Source organism: Dipodomys spectabilis, unplaced genomic scaffold, assembly GCF_019054845.1.
Source record: "Dipodomys spectabilis isolate Male_0828 unplaced genomic scaffold, ASM1905484v1 ptg000166l, whole genome shotgun sequence".
Taxonomy (NCBI): domain Eukaryota; kingdom Metazoa; phylum Chordata; class Mammalia; order Rodentia; family Heteromyidae; genus Dipodomys; species Dipodomys spectabilis.
In genome coordinates this window covers 255,463-278,730 of record NW_024870843.1, presented here as the reverse complement: position 1 = coordinate 278,730, position 23,268 = coordinate 255,463, and the positions used below count along the sequence as shown (strand labels likewise).

Here is a 23,268-nt window from a genome sequence, read left to right as displayed (position 1 = left end):
AAGACATGTACTGTTTGCTAATTCCTAAAACCTCAAACTTTAGTTTTTCCCCCCTTCATAAAAATGTTCTTTCAGCTGTGGAGAAGCTAGTAGTTTTTTTCAATTGTCAGCCTTTTAAAAAGCACTAATTTGTTCCCTTAAGAGTGCAAATGTTATTCTCAGTCTTCCCGGAGAATAACAAACAACACATAATATGTGCTCCCTCCATGCCAGCAGCTTTTCAGGCTGGGGATTCCATCCAGGTCACCATGGGGCTTTCGTCTTTCATTACAAGTTCAGGATTTCTGAAATTCCTTCTTCCGAACTTTTGATTTTGGTGCATTAGGATTTTTTTGCTTGTAGAAGGCCTTTAACAGTTCCACAGCTTCCTCAGCCCGATATCCAGGGATGCGCTGAAATGGTTTTCCCGTATTTGGTAAGTCAGCAGAGGCAACATTTAGAACGGAGCCACAGCCACCAAATCGTTCATTCTGACAGCCTTAGACGACCAGCGGGATTTTCATCAGGCCGAGAGCAGCTGCACACATAATGCAGGGTTCCACAGTGACATACAACACGGTACGTTCAAACACAGCAGAAGGACTCTGGCCATTTCGTTGACACCAATCTAGGACTTGATCAATGGCCACCATTTCTGCATGTCGAGTAGCATTTTTGGTTTGATTCACTTCATTTCTTCCCTTCCCCACGATTTCATTGTTGTAGACCATAAGACAGCCAACAGGGACTTCGGTATTTTCAAGGGCGTCTTTGGCCATGCGCATCGCTTCCTCCATCCACCGTGCCGTCTCCAGGGCCAAAGACAAGGCGGTCGAGACTCCCGGGGCTGGCATGGACGCGGCCAACGCCTCCGCCTCCATCCAGCCGGGTTAACGCACAGCTCTGACCCGCGGGCCTTCCGGGCCGGGAACCAAGTATTTATCTTTTTAAATTTAAATTTTTGTTTTTCTATATTTTCTGGTTTTTTTTTTTCTTAATGTCTCTCCTATCATTCTGTCCAATCCATTTCCCTCTCTGAGATTAAGCCTTGGTTAAATTCACTCTCATCTTACCTCGCCACCACCCTATAATTCTATTTTTCCCCACATTTCTCCCTACATCTAATAATTTCTGGTTTGCCAATTTTTTTCTTTGCTATTCTTAGCCCATTAATCCATAGTTGTTTGATGTTGAATAGATTGTATCTGTTGAACTAGATTGTGTCTATAGCCTTTTGACTGTGCAACTACCAAACTTTGGTTGATGCTTGCCTTAAAATTATGTTCTAGCACAAAATTAGTGTTACTTTCATACTAAATGAGCAGAAAAAGCCAGAAAAACAGAAGAAAAATGGGAAGCCCAGGTATCTGGACTCCCACTCATGATAAACAGTTGACAGAATAGTTAGTGAATAATCCAGAGGACAGTTCCCAAAAATCTGTACAAACAATACTGGTAAAAATGGTGAATGAAAAGATTGAAAACCTGCAAAGGACTCAGTGTGAGCATGATAGGGAGAGAGAGAGGCAAACCAAAGATTAATACTGGAATCTCGTGAGAGTGCAGAAACTACTCAAAGATTGGTACAGGAAATGCGTGAGCAGATTTAGAACAGTCAAAGAGCAATACAGGAATTGCATAAGCAGGCTGACAACAATCAAAGAGAAACACAGCAATTGCATGAGGAGGAGGATAACAGAAAAAGAGAAACACAGGTATTGTGTAAGCAGGTTGAGAACAGTCAAAGAGAACTTCAGGAATTGCATGAACATGAGGAAGCTAATCAAAGAGAAATACAGCAATTGTGAGAGCGGAATGAGAATACACAAAGATCAAGAGAGACATTAATGGAATCCATAAAGAGACAGCTGAAAGAATTTAGGGAGACCACAAATGGAATCCTGAATAGAGCCTGGCAGAGGGAATGGGCAACAAAGGAAACCATAAACAATCAACTAAGTCATTTGAGAATAAATACTGAACACCAAATTAAGGAAGTATAGAAGTTCATAAAAGATCTAAAAGAAAGCTCTAACAAAGAATTTGAAGCCATTAAAGCCGACCAACTAGAAGGAAAAGAAATTAAAAACAAAGTAGAAAGTCATGACAGTAGGTTAAACCATGCAGAAGATAGAATCTTGGAGATTAAAGACAGCCTTGATATTATAGAGAAATAACATACTACTATCCAAGACAAATCCAAGGAATATGGGATAGATCTATTCAACATTTGGAAGACTCCATCAGTAGGTCTAATATGAGGATAATCTTTGTAAAGGAGCACCTAGAAACAGAAGTTAATGGTCAAGAACATTTGTTTTACAGGATCCTAGCAGAGAACTTCCCAAACATGCAAAAAGTTAGGATTATTCAGATTGAAGAAGCTTTTAGAACCCAAAATATACCAGACCAGAACAGGACATGGCAATGTCGCATTATAATCTGCACAGTATCAATTCAGACCAAGGAAAAGATCCATAAAACTGTCAAGTAGAAAAGATCAATCACCTATAAGAGGAAATCAATTAGAGTCCCCTCAGATTTGTCAGCAGAGAGAATTAAAGCAAGAAGAGCCTGGAATGATGTATGCCATGCCCTAAAGACAAACAACTATCAATCAAGAATACTCTACCCAGCTACACTCTCCTTCATAATCGAAGGTCAAAGAAAAACCTTCCATACCAAAGACAATCTGATACAATATATCTCCCAAGAAGTAGCCCTACAAATGCTACTTAAACATGTCCTACAAATAGAAAACCAACAAGATCACAATAAAGGCCAAGAAACAGCACCCAAACTGAGAATCCAAGAACCATAGGAAGAACCCAGTTGCCGCAGCCCCCAGAAGGTGGATAACATGGCAGGAACTCCCAAACACCTCTCAGTCCTAACTCTCAACATTAATGGACTTAACTCTCCAATTAAGCCACGTAAAAAGGCTAGTTGGATTAAAAAGCAAGATCCTTTTATCTGCTGCCTTCAGGAGTCACACCTTTCCCATGAAAACAAACACATTTTGAAAGTGAACGCTGTAACAAATCTGCCAAGCAAATAGCCCCCATAAACAAGTGAGAGCTTCTATCCTAATATCAGATAAAATATACTTCAAATTAAAATTAGTGAAAACAGATAAAGAATGTCGTTTTATACTAATTAAGGGATTTCCCATTCAGGAGGATATTACAAATCTAAATATTTATTCTCCAAACAAAAGACCACCCAGATTTATCCAAGAAACACTACTTTCCCTCAAAGCTCACATAGATCCAAAGACATCAATTGTAGGGGACTTTAACACACCACTATCCACACTAGATAGATTAACTCGGCAAAAACTCAACAGAGAAACTGCAGATCTAAACACCTGCATGGATCAATTAAATTTAACAGATATCTACCAAATATTTCACGCAGTAGCATCAGATACATGTTTTCCTCATCAGCTCACAGAAAATTTTACAAAATATACACCATTTGAGGTCACAAATCAAACTTGTCCAAATTCAGAAACATTATAGTTTCAAATTGCCTTCTCTCAGACCACAAGGGAATAAAATTAGAACTCAACACCAAAATGCACCAAAAAGTCCTGTGACAAATAGAGGCTGAACAACACACTGTTGAAACACCAGTGGGTCATGGAAGAGCATAGAAAGGAAATTCAAATATTCATGATATTCACCAAAAATGAGGGGCTGGGAAGGTGGCTCAGTGGTAGAGGGCTTGCCTTGCATGCGTGAGGCCCTGGGTTCGATTCCCCAGCACCACATAAGCAAAAAGAAAAAAAAGCCAGAAGTGGGGCTATGGCTCAAGTGGTAGATCGCTAGTCTTGAGCTGAAGAGCTGAGGGACATCGCCCAGACCCAGAGTTCAGGCCCCACGACCGGACACAAAAAAAGCCAAAAAAAAAAAAAATAAAAATGAACACACAAATTACTTGCTCCTCTTGGACACGGCAAAGACAGTATTCAGAGTGTTTTATAGCTCTTAATTACTAAATCAATAAATTGGAGAGATCTGGAACCAACAATTTAGTGAGATATCTGAACCTCCTTGAAAAAGAGCAACAAGATAAATCCCAATTCAGTAGATGGAAAGAAATAATTAAAATTACATCAGAAATAAACGAATTAGAATCCAAAATAAAAACATAGAAAGAATCAACAAAACAAGAGTTTGTTCTCCAAAAAATTAACAAAATTTATAGATTCTTAGCAAATCTTATCAAAAAAACAAGAGAACACACCCAAATAAATAAACTCAGAGATGAGAATGGAAACAGCATCCCAGAGAAAACCAAGATTCAGAAGATTAAAAGGAATACTTCTCAAACCTTTATGCTAATAAGTTTGAGAACTTGGCAGAAATAGATCTTTTCCTAGCAATTATTGACATGCCAAACATCAAACAAGATGAGTTAAACCATTTTAACTGGCCCATATTAAGCATTGAAATAGAAACAGCAATCAGACCTCCCATCTCAGAAAAGCCCAGGACCAGATGGATTTACAGCAGAATTCTACATGGCCTTCAAAGCAGAGCTCACATCAACATTCCTCCAACTCTTCAATGAAATTGTAAGAGAAAGTTCACTACAAAAATCATTCTTTGAAGCCATCATAGCCCTCATCCAAAAACCAGGCAGGGACTCATCATAGAAAGAGAACTATGGACTCATTTCTTTGATGACCATTGATGCAAAACTTCTCAACAAAATTTTGAGCAGTTGACATCAAAAATTCATCCAAAATATCATACACCACGATCAAACAGGATTCATTTCAGGGATGCAAATATTGATCAATATACACAAGTCAATTAATATAACTCATTACATCAACAAATGGCAAGGATAACCACATAGTTATTTCAATAGATGCAGAATAAGCATTTGACAAATCCAACAAATCCTTTATGATGAAGGTTCTGGAAAAATTAGGAATCCAGGGAACATTCCTCAATACAATAAAGGCTGTATATGACAAACCTACAGCCAGCATTATAATTAATGGGGAAAACTAAAGTCATTTCCTCTTAACTCAGGAACATTACAAGGATGTCCACTCACTACACTTCTCTTAAATTTAGTATTAGAATGTCTATCTACAACAATAAGACATGATGCAAACATAAAAGGGAGAAGCTGGAAAGGTGGCTTTGTGGTACAGTGATTGCCTAACATTCTTGAGGCCCTGTGTTTGATTCCTCAGCACCACATAGGCAAAAAGAAAAAAGCTGGCAGTGGCACAATGGCTCAAGTGGTAGAGGGCTAGCCTTGAGCTGAAGAGCTGAGGGACAGTTCCCAGGCCCATTGTTCAGGCTGTATGACTGGACCCCCCACAAAAAAAACATAAAAGAGATCCAAATGGGGAAAGATGAAGTAAAATTCTCCCTCTTTGCAGACCACATGATTTTCTATTTAAAGAATCCCATGACTCCACTCCCAAATTACTGAAGCTGATTCAAAACTGTTGCAAAGCAGCAGGATATAAAATTAACCCTCAATAATCAATGGCTTTTCTGTATGACCACAATGAGGAAAGCGTTGGTGAAATCATGAAGGCAACTCCATTCATAATAGCGCCACCAAAAATACATTATCTAGGAATTAACCGAAGAAGTGAAGGACCTCTATTATGAAAATTTAAAAACCTGAAAAAGGAAATCAAAACAGAACTTAGAAAGTGGATAAACCTCCCATGCTTCTGGACTGGATGGATCACAATCGTGAAAACGGCAATACATCCCAAGGTGATCTACAAATTCTATGCAATACTAATCAATATTCCAACCTCATTTTTCAAGGAAATAGAAGAGGCAATCCAAAAATTCATATGAAACAGTAAAAGACAACAAATAGCGAAAATGATCCTTAGCAGAAAGAACAGTGCTGGAGTAATATCAATACCAAAATTCTAACTCAACTACAATGCCATAGTAATCAAAACAGCTTGGGACTGGCAAATGAAAAGACCTCAGGACCAATGGAATAGAATTTAAAACCCAGAAATGAACACACAGATCTATAGCCCCCTAATGTTCGATAAGGGAGTTAAAAAAAATAGAATGGAAGAAAGACAACCTCTTCAGTAAATGGCGCTGGCAAAATTGGTTAATCACTTGTAGTAAACTAAAGCTAGATCCTTATATATCACCCTGCAGCAGAATCAACTCCAAATGGATCAAAGACCACGGAGTCAAAGCAGACAGCCTGAAAACATTACCAGGTAGAATAGGAGATACCCTAAGTCTCCTTGGCACAGGCCGAAAAATTTTCTTAATAGAGACCCAGAAACACAACAAATTAAAGAAAGGTTGGACAAATGGGATTGTGCCACGCCTACTCCAGTGGAGTCTGCTTAGCATGGGAAACCATCTTTCAGACCTGAGAAAGGGGCTTCAGAGACCTATCTCTGAGTATTGGGACTTCACCGAAGTCTACCTCAGAGAATGGGGCTTTACAGAGATCTATCTCCGAGTTTTGGGACTTCACTGAAGTCTACCTCGGAGAATAGGGCTTCTAAGAGGCCTACTCCTGGAAAGGCTGGCAAACCCCTGGGAAAGATGTGTTTCTGCCTTTCTTTTCCTCATAAGAGTGCCTATTAATCTTTTACTGCTTCTACTGCTCTTTGTACTTACTCATTGTCAACATTCCTTTATTCAAAGCTCTCTCTTAAGAGTGTTGATGACTCCAATATCTTATGAGTGTCTTAAAAAATATGACTAACTCACCAGAGTTAAGTGCTATCCTGAAACCCCTCTTATGGAGGCTAGTAGAAAAGTTATAAGTAATTATAAAAGTATTGGGGGTTTCACGAAGTCACTTCAGCAGAAGGAATTGTTTGTAAGGGACTTACAAGAAGCTGTAGGCTCAGCTAGAGCAGAAAGAATGTATGGCAATTGCTGAGATAACTATTTAGGAGAAAGAATTTCCTGCTACTCTCTTTTATTTACTAAGAGACTTGCTAGATCTAGGTCTCCTTGAGGTTTACTATTAAAGAAGAAACAGGAAAGATCTTATGGGAAAGTTAAGGCCTCTATAAAGATAGGTAATGGTTAATTGGTGACAAACATCGTAATCGTTGTATTTCTTAGAGATAAGCCGGAAACAAGTGCCTATCATGTGACCAGCTGGTGACCACCCAAAAATGAAGCCATGCAGCAAGATTGTGTAGCCTTTTGCCCTTTCTCATGGAGACTTTTGCTATAAAAGTTTGTTATCCTCTGCATTAAATCACACTCAGCATCCACTCCTATTGTGTGTGAGTTGTCTGTTTGCCATCTCCCCATCCTCTACCAGGTTCCTCCCCTAGGTGTCCTCCGTCGTCCCGACAGAGCCCGGTCCGCGGCAGGATTGTATGAAATTGCACAGCTTCTGCATGGCAAAGGACATAGCTAGGAACATCAATAGAAAGCCCATGGATTGGGAGATGATCTTCACTAGCCATACAAGGGACAAAATATACCTGGAACTCAAAAAAATTAAATCCCCCAAAAACAAATCCTCAAAGAAACAACTGCCCAATAAATAATGAACTAAGGTCTTAAAGAGAAACTTCTCTGAAGAGGAAAGAAGGATGGCCAATAGACACATGACGAAACGTTCAACCTCCCTAGCCATAAAAGAAATGCAAATCAAAACAACATTGAAATACCACCTCATCTGAGTTAGAATGGTTATAATCATGAATTCTAATAACAACAGATGCTCGAGGGGATGTGGGCATTAGGGAACCTTACTGCATTGTTGGTGGGAGTGTAAACTTGTTCAACCACTTTGGAAAGCAGTATGGAGTTTTCTCAAATGACTCCACATATAACTCCCCTATGTCCCAGCAATCCCACTTTTGGGCATTTACCCAAATGATCACAAACAAAGGTATCAGCACAATTATGTTTATTACAGCATTATTTACCAAAGCTAAGATACGGAACCAACCCATATGCCCCTCAGTATATGAATGGATGAAGAAAATATCGTATATATACACAATGGAATTTTATGCCTCTATCATAAAGAATGACATTGCCCCATTTGTTAAGAAATGGAAAGACTTGGAAAAAGTTATATTAAGTGAAGTAAGCCAAGCCCAAAGAAAGATAGGTCTCATGGTTTCCCTTATTTGCAATAACTAATGTACTTCTGAGACAAGCAGAAACGGTCAGATAAATTGATGTTACACAAAATGAAACCCAAAATAAGGATTTAAATGTTTTTTTTTCTTTCTTGCAATTGTTTCTAACATATGTATAAGATGATTCCTTTGTTGCTTTGTATGTCCTTCCCTCAGGATACAACCCCTGCTTTCACTGTATTTGATGTTGTTTTAATTGTGATGTGGAGAGAAAAAATGGATTGTTTAAATATGGATACAGGTGGACCCATTGCAACAATGAGATGACAAGACTTTATGTAGAAAAACGAAATGTACAACTTGGCTGGAGGGGAATATGGGAAGGGATGGGAAGGAGAAACAAGAGGAGGCAACAACGTTTGATAAGAAATTTACTCATTCCCTTGTCCATGTAATTGTAACCATTCTGTAAGGTATTTTCACAATTGAGATAAAAAAGAGGCAAAAAATCACCTCTACGGTTTTCTATGAAAATACAGCATAATACAATCTGTTCCTCAAGGAAATTAAACAGTAACTGGCAATATTGTCAATTTCATAAATGATATAAGAAGACTGAAGAACAAATTTCAAATCAAACTGGGTGATATAAAATTTACTTTGCCCTTGTAAACAACCTTTCAATTCTATCTATATCTTGTTCCCAAAATGGTTCATATTTTATTCTAATCATATTTTTAATTAACTTTAATTAGTTGAATGGGATTTGCTATTTGATAAAGCAGTTTATGAATAGTGTTTAGTGAGGTTTTTTTTTTTTCTTTTTCTCTCCTGAGGTTTGATCTCTTATTCTGGGTGCTGTCCCTGAGCTCTTTTGGATGAATGCTTGAACTCGACCACTTGAGGCACAGCAGCACTTTCATAATTTTCTGAGATTTAATTGGAGATAACACTTTCACAGACTTTCCTGCCAGGGCTGGCTTCAAACCTCAATCCTCAGCCTCCTGTGCATCTAGGACAAAAGGTGTGAGCTGCTAGTGCCCAGCTTAATACAATGCATCTTTTTATTTTGGGCTAGTTCTGGGGCTTGAACTCAGGGCCTTGACAATGTCCTTGAGCTTCTTTTCCTCATGCTAGCACTCTATTACTTGTGTCATAGTGCCAATTCCAGCTTTTTTTGTTTATGCAGTACTGAAGAATCAAACAAAGGGCTTCATACATACAAGACAAACAGTCTACCACTAAGCCACATTTCATGGCTAATACAATGCACATTGAGGTCCATTATCCCTTATCCATCTCAATCCTTTCTCATCCCTAAATTTACATAAACTTGCAATGTCATATATAGTCACTCAGAGGATATGCCACTGATCATATTTTCTTGATAGTCTTATTCACCAACATACTAAACTTATCCATTACAGAATTCTGGATTTTAAATTCTTAATTATCACTTAGATTCACCCACTACTATTCTAAAATTTTTCCTAAGGTTAATGCAAATGTAATCTGTAATTCTTCGATAAAGTACATTCATAGAATGTCAAAGAGTTGGAATATGAACGTCACCTTCCGTTCTAGAATATTTTATTATCACTGCCCTCTCAAAATACTCCAATATTTATTAGTAGTCACTTCCTGTCATCATTTCAAGCTACCATCCACGTGACTAACCATTACTTCATAGTCTACCACTACAGATGTGCCAATATAAAAAAGCTCATATAATTAGAAAATGTAGTCTATTTTATCCATTTCTCCCATGCAATATTAGTGTTTCCCAAGTAAGTAAGTCCATGTAAATTTTCCTCATTGATAGAGCATATTGTTTTGTATGCATATGTATAATTGTATAACGTCCTCAATGCGCATTTCAATATTTTATTATATGTTATTGTAAAAGGTTTTGTACATGTGTCTCATTGGACATAAGTTGAAATATATTTTGTATATAAAATTATGATTGAAAATGCTGGACCATAGGGGCAACTCTATATGTAATATCTTAATGATTGCCAATATGTTTATCAAACTGACTATATCACTTTAAGTGTGAAGCACCAAGGTATAAGGATTCCAATTTCTACATACTGGTTGTGCAGGGCTATCTTATTGTTGCTTGTATTTCCACTAATCACTACATGTATGCCATGTCTAGGTATGATATGAACTTTCCATATGTTCCTTGGTTGTTGTTATATTATTACAGAGATATGTATTTGGATTTTTTGATAACTTATTCAGGAAGGTTAGTTTTTAATTGGCATTAATATTTATAAATTTATTACATTTTCTAAAAACAGCTGACCAGCACTCTTTGATTCATTGACAAATGACTATAAACTGGAATATATTTCTCTTTCCAATATTAAAGGTGTTAGTGTAAAATTGTTACGTTTGTAGAGGAAAGAGTGCAGAACTCAATGGGTCTGTAAGGCACCTGATTAAGTCCATATAATTACTTTCAAGGAATATTAATAAGGAGTAAAACCAAACATTTGTGGAATTACAGTCTCTTTAATAAATGGTGATAGGTTAGACAATATTGGGAAGAATAAAAAATGAACATTGACTTAAACGTAACAATTTATTCAAATATTAACTTCACGCAGGATTAATACATGGCATATAAAACAAAAAGAGTCATGTAAATGTAAAGCAAAGGAAGATGTCTTGTCAATTTTGGAGATGAAGCATTCTTAACTTAGGCATTAAACTTATGGGAAAGCAAAACTTGATATAGTAGAACTCAATGAAAGTGTAAAAAATTTGTCTGTGAAAGCTCATATACAAGTAGTGAATAGAAGTTGGGAGCAGAGGGCTCATGTATATCATCCTAGCTACTTAGGAGGCTGTGATTTGAGTATTGCTGTTTGAAGCCAGCCCACAAAATAAAGTCCCTGAGAATCATATCTCTGATTAATCAGCAAAAAAGCAGAAGTAAAGAATGACTCAAAGGGTAATTTTTTAACAAACTGCAACAAATCTCAATGACCCTGAGTTCAAGCCCCAAGAACACACATACATGTACAATTAATAGTAGTAATACTAATAGTGATGATAATGATGATGAGGAGGAGGAGGATGATGACTCCTCATCAAGGATAAAATATTTGCAAATCCTATACCTGAAGAATGCCTCAAATCGAGACTCTACATAGAACTCTCAAAACCTAATGTTAAAAACATCAATTAGACACCAGCATAATATATCTTGTAAAAAATAAGCACAAGAAAAACATCATCAGTCATCAAATAAATGCACATTAAAACTAAAATGACCTCATAAAACATGGATGCGAATTACTTCACATAATACAATAATGACAATACTAAATGCTATCAAGAAACAGAGAAACTGGATGCTGGCAGGAATGTCAAATGGGAAATCCACTTCTGAAAAGATTTGTACAGCTTCCTAGAATATGAAATTTGCAACCAACAAAAGCATAGCATACGAATTGAGATCTTCAGGCTTTGTCTCATAGACATAAAACATAACATTCACCCAAAGGCTAAAACACAGAGGATTATAGCAGCATTATTTCCTCAGTCAAAGAAATGGAAATAAATTCAGGCTTTCTTCAGGTGAATGGGAAACGAATTGTGCTACATTCTATAATGACAGAGCCAAAAGGCAACTCGAGTGAATACAATAAAATATTAAGGCATACAAATAACTGGGAATAATCTATCATATATTTGAAGGCAATCTTAAAAGCTTATTTATTGCATGATCTACAAGTCAGAGAAACAAAATGTGTTGGTTTCCAGGATGACAGAGTTGGGGATGGGTCAAAGAGAAGTAGTGGGTTTAATTATAAAAAGGAATCATGAGACAGACACATTTTTTGTAAAGAAACATATCTGTAAATATGGTATATTCATATCGAGTTGATAAAATTATATTGGATTTAATATGTTCACAAAATAATTAAAACTACTGAAGTCTGCATAAGGTACTTGTGAAATATTAATGTCCTATTTGTGATGTCATACTATAAAAATTTAAAGAAACTGGGAAAATTATTCAAGGGACATCTCTGTGTTCTTCGAATAACATCATAAAACCTCAATAAAACTTAATGATATCTATAAAACAGAAGTCAATGTTGAATGTTTACAATGAAAAATAGTCTGGGTCCAAGCTTGAGGTGAAATATACCTTGCTATTTAGAAAGCAGAGATTTAGAAGGCTGATATCAGGGACAGTTTCGAAAAAAAAAAATCGTGAGAAATTACAAAACCAAAGTAAGCTAAATATAATATAATATTCATATTATCTCACATTTGTGTAAGCCATAGGTAAAAGATCATTGCTCAAGGGAGGTTTGGCCTGAAAAATAATCTAAAGTGGTTAGAGCTTTAACAACTTCAAGCACCAGTAGTGCCAAAGGAAAAAAAAAAGAAGAAAACAGAAAAGGAAAGAAAGGATAGAAAAGGGAAACTATTTCCTCTTCATTCTTGTAGTTTTATGTCATTGGGTACAAGAATTGAAAATATTTTGTTTACTTTTCAAGGATTCAGACCTCTCTAATATGAAAGCGTTTATTTCAAGTAATTATTGTGTTACTACTATTTATTAATTTATTATTAGGCCTTCTTGGAAATATAACCCATGGCTTGTATATATTAGTCTAGTTCTACAACTAAGCTGTACCCAAGCTCTGTTGTATAGTTTTGGAAATTGTTTATGATTTCTTCAATAGTTAGCTGTTCTACTTTTCATCTTATCTTTTCTCTTCCATCTTTTCCCCTATGTGTAGTTTATATGTTGAAAACTTTCAATTTTATCTTCTAAACTTAGAATGTTGCTGTTGAGTTTACAGAGAAGTCAGTTGTTTTATGACATCTATTAAAATTATATGTAGATATATGAATTTCACATGTACGATTGATTCTTAGAGTTCATTGCAATAAGCAACATTTATCTTGTAATATGCACCATAGTTATTGAGCCATTGTGATCCTCTCATAAGAATAGCTTCCATTGTTCTTGCCATGTGAATGCTTAGAGTGCTGTTAGTTAATCATGTCCAAGTGTAATTATTTATCTTTTACTATCTATTGGATTAACTTGCAGATTTATGGACATAGTCCAGTTATTACAAATGAGGAAAACCATGCGGCATGTATTTAATTGGATCTAGCTTATTTCACTTAATATCATTTTTCCCAGTTTTTCCCTTTCCTCAGGAATGGGGTAATGACATTCTTTCCAATGGAAGCACGGTATTCTATCAATACAACGGAACTGAAGAACCAGAAATGGAATTCACACCTCTAGTCACATAATCTTTGATAAGGAAGTAAGAAACACAGGATGCAATAAAGACAGCCTCTTAAAAAATTGTGCTGACAGAATTGGCTGTACAAAGAAAACTGAAGTTAGATTCTTATATATCCCCCTGTACTAAGATTGATTCCAAATGGATCAAAGACCTCAATGTAAGTCCAGATACTTTGAGAATGTTACAGGAAGAGTTAGGAGAAAAACGAGGAGGGCTCCTTGGCACAGGAGAAAACTTTCAAACTAAGTTTAGATAAATGGGAATACATCAAGCCAAATCAATCATTAGTCAGACTCAAAAGCCATGAAGGAAAAGAGATAGTGTAGCACAGATTTATTAGGGAGCAAACTTACATATGAGAGCCTGAGACAATGTATACCAATACTCCCTTATCTACATAGGTTATTTATAGTGGGTTTACATGAATATAAGAGTTTTCTGGTGGGGATTATTAAGAAAATGCTAAAACATAGATAGTACGTGAAATGAGTTGTAACTGAATCAAGGAAGGGGGATCTAGTTCAAAGTCTTGGCTTGGTGCCAGCAAACTAATGTCTATCTGCACAAAGGAAGAGGGGTAAAAGAGGAGTGGATATAAATAAAAGCACTGGTCTGAAGCCTCAAAGTAAGGACCCCAGTTTGGTGTGATCCAAGCAGTCTCTAACATGAGTGTTTTTTTTTAAATTAACAAGCTTTATTTTAGATTTTTACAGAGTGGAATGGTGCATAGTCACAGGCAATGTCTGCTATGTCAGGTAATCCAGTCTGCTCATTCACATGTTACCCAATAGCCAGGTTTCAACACAAATTACTACAATGAGATTGTACAAATGAGACTGTAACTTTTCCCTCTCATGAATCAAAATTCTGTCAAATGATTTCTGTCTTCCAGATGTTTACACAACATTTCTCATGATCTTTTCTACTATTTTGTCTTCATTATTGATGTACATAGTACTTTTGTTGTTGTCTTGCATGTATATGCCATTTTTGGGCCTTGAACTCAATGGTTAATGTTCTCCCTTTAATATTCTCCCTTGTATTTTTTGCTCATGGCTGATGACACTATTCTTTGAGCCACATCTTTACCTTCTGCTTCTGGCTGGATAGTTAGAGATAACTTCACATTTTTGTCTGTTTGGACTGACATTGAACTAAGACATTCAGGTCTTAGCCTCCTGAGTTTCTAGGATTCTACACATGAATGGCTAACACCAAGCTTTGCTATACTGTGATTTTAATTATGTGTTAGGAGAAAGTGAAAGTATATTTGTGCTAAGAGTGCAATTTTCAAATACAAGTTTGAATCAACTTTATATAGTGTAACTGTTATCAATTTTAACAGTTAAATCAATGAATGTTACACATTCCCACAGAAATATAATTGAAAATAAAAGGCATAATTTTTTCTTAAAACGAGTAAAGGAACCATGAATTTCTTTCACTTTACAATTCATGTTTTATATAACTTTAATTAGCAGACTTCCATGATCAAAAGTAAATATATTAATTTTATACTACAAGAAGCAAAGTGATTATAGTTAAAGATAGATATTTCATCACAGCCAGAAGATAACTTTTGAGCATTCTCACTAAAATGTTACATGCAGAAATTAACGGATATAATGTAGCTTGATCATTACATTGGGATTACCACTCCATACTTCATAAATGTTTAAAAAATAATTATGTAGCTAGGTGCCAGTGGCTTATGCTTTTAACCCTAGCTACTAAGAAGTCTGAGAGCTGAGAATCATGGTTCAAAGACAGCCTAGGCAGAAAAGTCTGTGAGACTCTTATCTCCCATGAGCCTCCAGAAAACTCACAGTGGCTCAAGTGGTGGAGCACTAGTTTTGAGCTGAACTGCTGAGGGACAGCATCAATGCCAAGATTTCAACCCCATGACCAGCAAAATTTAAAAATAAACAGTTACAAATAAATATTTTGACATAAATGTTTAAATACATACTTTAATTGTACATCTATTTTTTTTTCTGCCTAATATCCTATTCCTTAGGAAGACCTTTTTGTGTAACCCTGTGTTCTTGATTAGAAGACCGGAGCAAAGGCAATAATGAAAATATTCAAGGAAAATACTTGAAAACAATAGTAAAACAAACGCAGACAGTCCTGTTTTCACTGGTTCCAATGAGAATATACATTAAAGTATCACCTTTTTGTTATCATTTAAAGAGCAATAATTAAACTTTAATTAGCAGTGAAGAAGGGAACAGAAAAATGTGCTTGAAGTCAGCTTGACTTTGAACAATCCAACATAAGCTAATGGATTTACCTTGTTTTTCTATGTAGTTACCAAAATAATAGAGAGAAATACCTTAAGGCAGGAAAACAGCTAAGCCTAAGCAGTAAACTTTTGTATATAAAATAATGGTAAGGGTCTGACTCTTTCAAAGTCAGGCTTGCAAAGTGGAAAAGTGTATTTGCTTTAGTGTGAACAAAAAAATATATAAAAATCCTTTATTAATGTTTTACATATGTAGACTAGGACTTCTCATGTTGGAGAAGAGGAAAGGTATGAAAAAGTTCAAGACTGACTATTCCCCAAGATCATTCTTATTTATTTAATTATTTATTTTATATTTTTTATTAAAAAAAATTTTTGGTCCGGTCGTGTGGACTGAACTCTGGGCCTGGGTGCTGTCCCTCAGCTCTTCAGCTCAAGACTAGCACGCTACCACATGAGCCACAGGACCACTTCTGGCTTTTTTCTTTTTGCTTATGTGGTGCTGAGGAGTCGTACCCAGGGCCTCATGCAGGCAAGGCAAGTGCTCTAACACTGAGCCACCTTCCCAGCCCTATCATTCTTATTTATAATGTATATCAATGAAAGTAGCCTTGATTCCTCTTAGTATCATGCTTGTTTACATTTAAAAGCATTATTTGTTGCTGGGTTATAAGCTGCAAACACTTGAGTATTAATAAGCAGTCATTTCCTAAGAAAGGAAAGTTATTGTGTTAACAAACCTAAAATATCAAAGACTCAGCATAGTGGAAACTATTTTATAGCTGTATCACAATTAGTAGGTATAGAATTTGTTTCCCATTGTTCCAGTGGACCCATTTTGTTATCTTCTTTTTCACCATCTAGTGATCTTATAACATCCTATACCATCCTGGGATGTCTGTATCTTTACTGGATTCTCTAATTTATGTTGGAAAGTTAGGTAGGATAGGAGATTGTATTTTTGTTTCTGTTGTAACTTATTTTGTATTACTTTAGAAACTGTAACTCAAAATGACATAAATTATCTTTATGATATTAGGAGACAGATTTCATTTCCATATTCTTATCCTAGCCTTCTACATAACTTTGGTACTTAGTAATCCTCAAATGTGAAAATAAATATAGGGAGCTTCTTATTTAAATATTATTTAGAATTTCAAGACTTCATTAATGCAAGGCCCTTAGTAGTATGTTCATCATACATGTGTCCAAAGCCGGTGGCAACTTTTTCTTATTCTCAGAAGCTAGTGAAGGGTTAAAGTCTTGAGGCAGTGACCACTTGTTGCTTGTTTAAAATCAGCAAATTAGCAGAGCAACACGTGGTGGTAATCCAATCACTTGGTTGCTTGTGTGCCTTTATCAGTCCTGCAAATCTTTAGCTTGGGGCTCTCTTCCTAGGCTCTGCTGTGTCAGAGTGTAGTATGAGGCCTGAGCTGCAGCCCATTTAAATAAAACCTTAAAACAGCTGTAAAGTCTGACTCTCAGTGGTCTTCTTGGTGGCAGTTCTGCGACCTGGGCCCAACATATTAGTGGGGGCTTATCCAGGATTCCCCCAAAGACCCCTGAGACCTCAGTCTCCAAACGTAAAACAGTGCTGTTTTTGTTAATTTGTCTTGCCCTGTTGTTGTATGTTTTACTTTCGTTTTCCTTTGTGAGGTTGGCCGCTCTGATTCATACTGTGAAAAGAGATGTTAAAGCAGACATGCTTGCATGACAACCATGGAGCACCTGGGAGACTTCCCAGATCCTCCTGTGAAGGGGTTTCCTTGGAAACCCGCCCTGTGAATTGTGGTGTAGGGGTCCTTGGAACCATGCCGTGAGAATTGTGGGGCATGGGTCGGTTCGGTGTTGGGCCAGAAATGGCAAAGAGTGCCTCCTAACCAAGGCTTAACTAGCCACTGTGGGTCGGATCTTTCTGCTGTGGGGCATGGGTTGGTGTGGAACCCCCCAGTGTCAGGAGTCAGCGGACCAATTCGGGAGATCTCCACTTAGTAACTGTCAGACCTGCGTGTGTTTTGTTTGTAGTATTTATTGTTTTTTTTTTTTTTGACTGTACCACTGACAAGACAGGAAACCATGGGCAACAGTTCATCTAGCCCCCTAGTCTTACAAAAAGAAACTAAGAAAAAGAAATTGTACCCCCCCCCCAGTATTTCAGGGAGATAACTTGGAAGAAGAATTGTTTCCTCCCCCATAGTACCCTTCCCAGGTTCCTTTTGCAGAACCTGAGAATGTTCAAGAGGAGGAGGGAGCTATGGAACCATCAGCCGAACCCTCAGCACCTGCTCTTAAACTTTCTGAGGGGCCAGTCACTCAATGACACTGTAGGATCAACCCCCCTTATAATGTAGCGCTTTTCCCTTACACACCGTAGGTCCTGTGGATGCAGATGGTTGACAGCAAATCCAATATTGGCCATTTTCTACCAGTGATCTATACAATTGGTGCACCTAATATGCCCCCTTTTCTAAAAAGCCCCAGGATTTGTTTGCTTGAAACTGTTCTCTTTACTCACCAGCCCACTTGGGATGATTGTAGTCAGCTTTTGCAGGTCCTTTTTACCACGGAAGAGAGAGACTGTATCCTAGAGTCCACTCGGAAACATGTCCCTGACCCCACAGGAGCACCCATCATGGATCCTGCCCTAATCGCTGCCTATTTTCCTGAGCTCTAACCAACATGGGACTACAATACAGTTGAAGGTAGGGAGCAACTCCTCATCTATCGCCAGGCTCTGTTGGCAGGTCTCACGATGACTGCTCGCCAGCCTACTAATATGGCAAAAGTTTATGATGTTAGACAGGGAGGAAGTAAAATTCTGGCAGCACATCTTGAGAGGCTCACGGAAGCTTTTAGTCAACATACCCCATATGATCTTGAGACCCAGGAGTAGGCTCAGATGATTGTGTTTGCCTATATAAATCAAGCTGCACCAGACATAAAGTTAAAGTTGCAGGCTCCAGACAGACTTGGTGAAAAGTCTATTAGGGATCTAGTAGCAGTGGGGAAAAGGTTTACAATAAGAGACAGACAGAGGAACAAAGACAGGAAAGGAAGGACAGAGAATGTGAAATTGAGCTTGAAAAGAGAGACCGGGCCAAGGAAAAGAGGCCAGACTTGTTGGACTCGTCACTATCGCATGCCGAGCATACCTGGTTCACAGACTGCAGCAATTTCATTCGAGATGGAAAAAGGTTCGTGGGCGCAGCAGTCACCACGGACACTGAGATAGTGTGGGCAGAAGCACTCCTCTGGGGAATGTCTGCACGAAGAGCAGAACTAACGGCACTAACAAAAGCCCTACAAATGGGAAAAGGGAAGAGACTAAATATTTACATGAACAGTCGGTATGCTTTTGCCACCGTGAATGTCCATGTAGCCATTTATCAAGAGACGGGGCTGCTGACAGATGAGGGAAAGGCTATTAAAAACAAATAAGAAATTTTAAGCCTCATCCAGGCCTTTTGGGAACCAGCAAATATTGCCATTATGCACTGCCCTGGCCATCAAAAGGGAACATATTCAATAACCAAAGGAAATAACTTGGACGATCAGGCAGCTAAGGAGGCGGCCCTCCAGCCCAGAGCTGAAGTAGACCCAGGGCCATGAGCTTTGACTCCTGAGCCCAATTCTCCCAAGGCTTGGAGTGGATAAAGAAAATTCCCATGGCCTATTAACCCTCAGACAGAGAAGTAAATAAAGACTGGTAGGAAACTGGTGAGGGGAAACTTATCTTGCCACAAAGATTGGTCAAGGGGTTTCTTAAGAGAATCCATCGGATCTCTCAAATGGGAACCCGAAGAACGCAGGACTTGCTCTGACACTCAGAAGGAAATTAACTCATTGAGGACATTGTTAAAAATTGTAAAGTTTGTCAGCTCACCAATGCCCCTAATCAGCCGGTTACAAAAGGAACTTGCTTCCGTGGAAATAGGCCAAGTGTGTATTGGGAAGTAGACTTCACAGAAATTAAAACTGGAAAATTTGGATATAAATATTTGCTAGTTTTTGTAGACACCTTTTCAGGATGGGTTGAAGCCTACCCAGCAAAGCATGAGACTGCTAACATCGTGGCTAAGAAGATCCTGGAAAAAATCCTATCCAGGTATGTCTTCCTATCCACCATCGGGCAGACAATGGACCGGCCTTCGTCTCAAAAGTAAGTCAGGGAATAGCCGTGGCACTGGGGACAGATTGGAAATTGCATTGTGCGTATAGACCCCAGAGTTCAGGGCAGGTAGAAAGAATGAATCGGACTCTAAAAGAGATCTTAAATAAATTGGCTTTGGAGACTGGCACAGACTGGATATCGCTCCTTCTTTTTGCCCTGTTTAGAGTAAGAAATTAACCCTTTTTTCAAGAGAATTTGATTGTTAGTATTTTGGAATTATGCTTAATATTTATTTGATTGCTATTTTTAAAGAATGCACCACCCAATACTGGTTCTCTTCTAACTTTTTTAGGTCTAATCTATTTCTGAAAGAAACACAGCTATTTGAATAAATGAACTGCTTATTGAAGTTGAATCAGAAGAAAAGATGTTTCTGTGTGTATGTCACCTTAAAAATATACCTACAAGCTATTTATCTTAAAATCATCTATTTTTCATTATGTTTAGATTCTGATAAAATTTAGCCTCTCAACTCACACAATGATAATGCAGTCTTATTTCATGCCTCCTAAAAGCAACCAACAAATTACTTTGTTTTAAAAATATTTTTTTAATTTTTAAAATTATTATTGATTTAAAAATATATTTTTTTTTACAAAATTATGCAAGGCAAGTGGCATATTAGATATTTAGGGTCATGTTCAGACTCTATGGTGGAAGCCAGAAAGGGAAAAAAATCATGTTTTTATTCTTCCTTGAATCACTCTGATTTACTTCATCTATTTCTGAAAGAATAAAATTCTGGCTTTGCAGCCTTTTGCTTGATATCCACAATGTGACATGCTTCTTTTATTAATAGAAGAATTTGGAGAAAGGATGCGAATTCACACTAGAAAAAGGAGAAGAGGAAAAGAGAAGGAGAAATCTAGATATTTTATTCTTCCTCATCTCACTCACAAGGTCTGGATAATGATTGTGGATATTAGATACATGCTCTAGAGTGATTAAACACTTTGTAGAACAAGTTAACCCCTCAAGTGGTCACATAAAGAATGCTTATTTATAAATAAATAATAGCTTTAAACAGGAAGTGTTATCTATTTGTTTAGTACTTATTTAGTATTTGTTTAATTCTGGTGTGCTGTAGTCAACTATCATAAAGGTATACAAGAATGGTAAGAAACTAATATCTTAATATCATATTCTAATATTAGCTTTATTCTTGCTGTGTTTGAGTTTTGTATCAATTTCACATGATATATTCTTCCAGTGTATATGTTGAAAAAGAACATACCCTGTGGAAATATGCTATTTTTTAGCTAAGGGAAAAGAAGTTAGCTCTTAGACACAGACAATGCGATAGAAATCATCCCCTAGAAATAGTCTTTGATCATTTCTGATTACTTTTTGTAAGCTAAAGTAAGACACATGACCCATCTTGATATTGCAGAGTAGAGGTAAACCTCACCTACAAGAAGCTGATGCAGGACAGAGTAATATGCCAAAATATGCACCACTTGAGATAAAGAGGAAAAAGAAGAGAACTACAATACAATCAATCATAATTACCATCACATGTCTCTGCAGGAAGGAAGCTATTATGTACCTTTGTATCTAAAACTACTGAGATCTTCAAATCATGACTTTTATGCTTGGATGTTACTGGAATTAGAGAACATTTTGATACTGAGACAGCATAAAATCACAAAGAAATCTGGGGTAATCATTTAATACTACATTTTGTTTTGCTAGGAAAAGAAACCATTTTATAGACAATAATTTATACTAGTAACTTTTTTTCAGGAACTGGATTTTGTTAATATATGTGACTATCCACCGGCATAAATGTCTTCATTTATCTGGATCTTGTGCAGCATAGTCAAGTAGATATGGGAGTTCTTCAGTAGCACTTTTTTAAAAGGTAGAAAATGTGGACAGGGAACCAATACACATATTTTTCCACTGTCACCATCCACATCCTCTGTCTTCCTTCCTAGGAAACACACCCAATCAATAAAAAGGCTTGGATATTTAGTTCTTGACCTTGAAAGTGGAAGCAGAATGTTATGGATGTTAGAGATGACTGTTAATGATTTTTTTACACAATAATGTCACATGCAAAAGCCCTATGAGTCCTGCAGATCTTAACACTGTACTTCCTTAGGGATGTGATAGGAATGTCAGGTGTACTGGAATTAGTATTGTTTTCCACTTCCTTTTGTACCACCTGACCTAAATTATAATACATAATAATAGAATGAAAAAGTAATGCCATCTTAAAAAAGTCATTTAGAGCTCTGGGAATGTGGCTTCACGGTGCAGTGATTGCTTAGCATGCATGAAACCCCTGGGTTCAATTCATCAGTACCACATAAACAGAAAAAAGTGGTGCTCTGCCTCAAGTGGTAGAGTGCTAGCCTGAGCCAAAAAAAAAAAAAAATAGCTCAGTAAGATTTCCCTCACCCTGAGTTGAAGCCCCAGGACTGCCATAAATTCATTTAGCTAGTAAATGCCAAATAAAGAACCTATACTTGCAATATATAATTGCTCATTCCAACTATGACCTATCAATAGATCATAATTCATGTACTTTACCTACATTAGAATATTGCATTGAGAAAAAAAACGTTTTGTTAATAGGTCATGGCAATTAATGTCAGGAATGTGCTTAGATATCAGGTGAAATTCAAAGATTTCAGGCTATTGAGTGGTCACTACTAATCACAATGGGAAGGGTAGTATAAGTGAGATTTGGAAATCTTTTTGCTCAGTTATGGCAACAAAAATGCACAGGCTAATTGATACTTGTGAAAGAAGTGAAGGAATAAATCCAGATGAAAGAAATAAATGATAATAATAACTAAATTATACTAGAAACTGTTGTAGGGAATCATTTTTGGTTATTGAAGAACTAGTTATCAACTAGGCTTATTCCTCATAGCCTTTAGCATTCTAAATCACTTAATTTAGTTCTTAATGTCTGTGTGATAAGTTGTATCACACTCAGTGTTGTTCTATCATATCTGATCTCCTTTGCTTTCTAAAAATCTCAGTCTTTGCTGGGTCATAGAGGAGCTCTACGTGGAGTCTTTTGAGGAACCTACATACAGCTTTCCAAAGTGGTTAAACAAGTTTACATTCCCACCAACAATGCAGTAGGGTTCCCTTCTGTCAACATCCCCTCCAGCATCTGTTGTTACTAGAGTTCTTGATTATAGCCATTCTTACTGGGGTGAGGTGGTATCTCAATGGTGTTTTGATTTGCATTTCTTTTATGGCTAGGGAGCTTGAGAATTTCTTCATTGGTGTCTGTTGGCCATCATTCTTTCCTCTTCAGAGAAGTTTCTCTTTAAGTCTTTAGCCCACTTATTTATTGGGTAGTTGTTTATTTGAAGAGCTGTTTTTGGGGATTTAAGTTTGGGAGTTCCAGGTATATTTTAGATATGAGACTCTTCCCATAAATTGTTATATACACACAATGGAATTCTATGCCTCCATCAGAAAGAATGACATTGCCCCATTTGTTCGGAAATGGAAAGACTTGGAAAAACAGTATATTAAG

The 23,268-nt window shown here is 37.1% G+C and overlaps 1 pseudogene; it reads right to left on the bottom strand.

Annotated features, from left to right (window-relative positions):
* Positions 1–203: 203 nt before the first annotated feature.
* On the bottom strand, positions 204–860 carry LOC122119395 (annotated as a pseudogene).
* Positions 861–23,268: the final 22,408 nt, after the last annotated feature.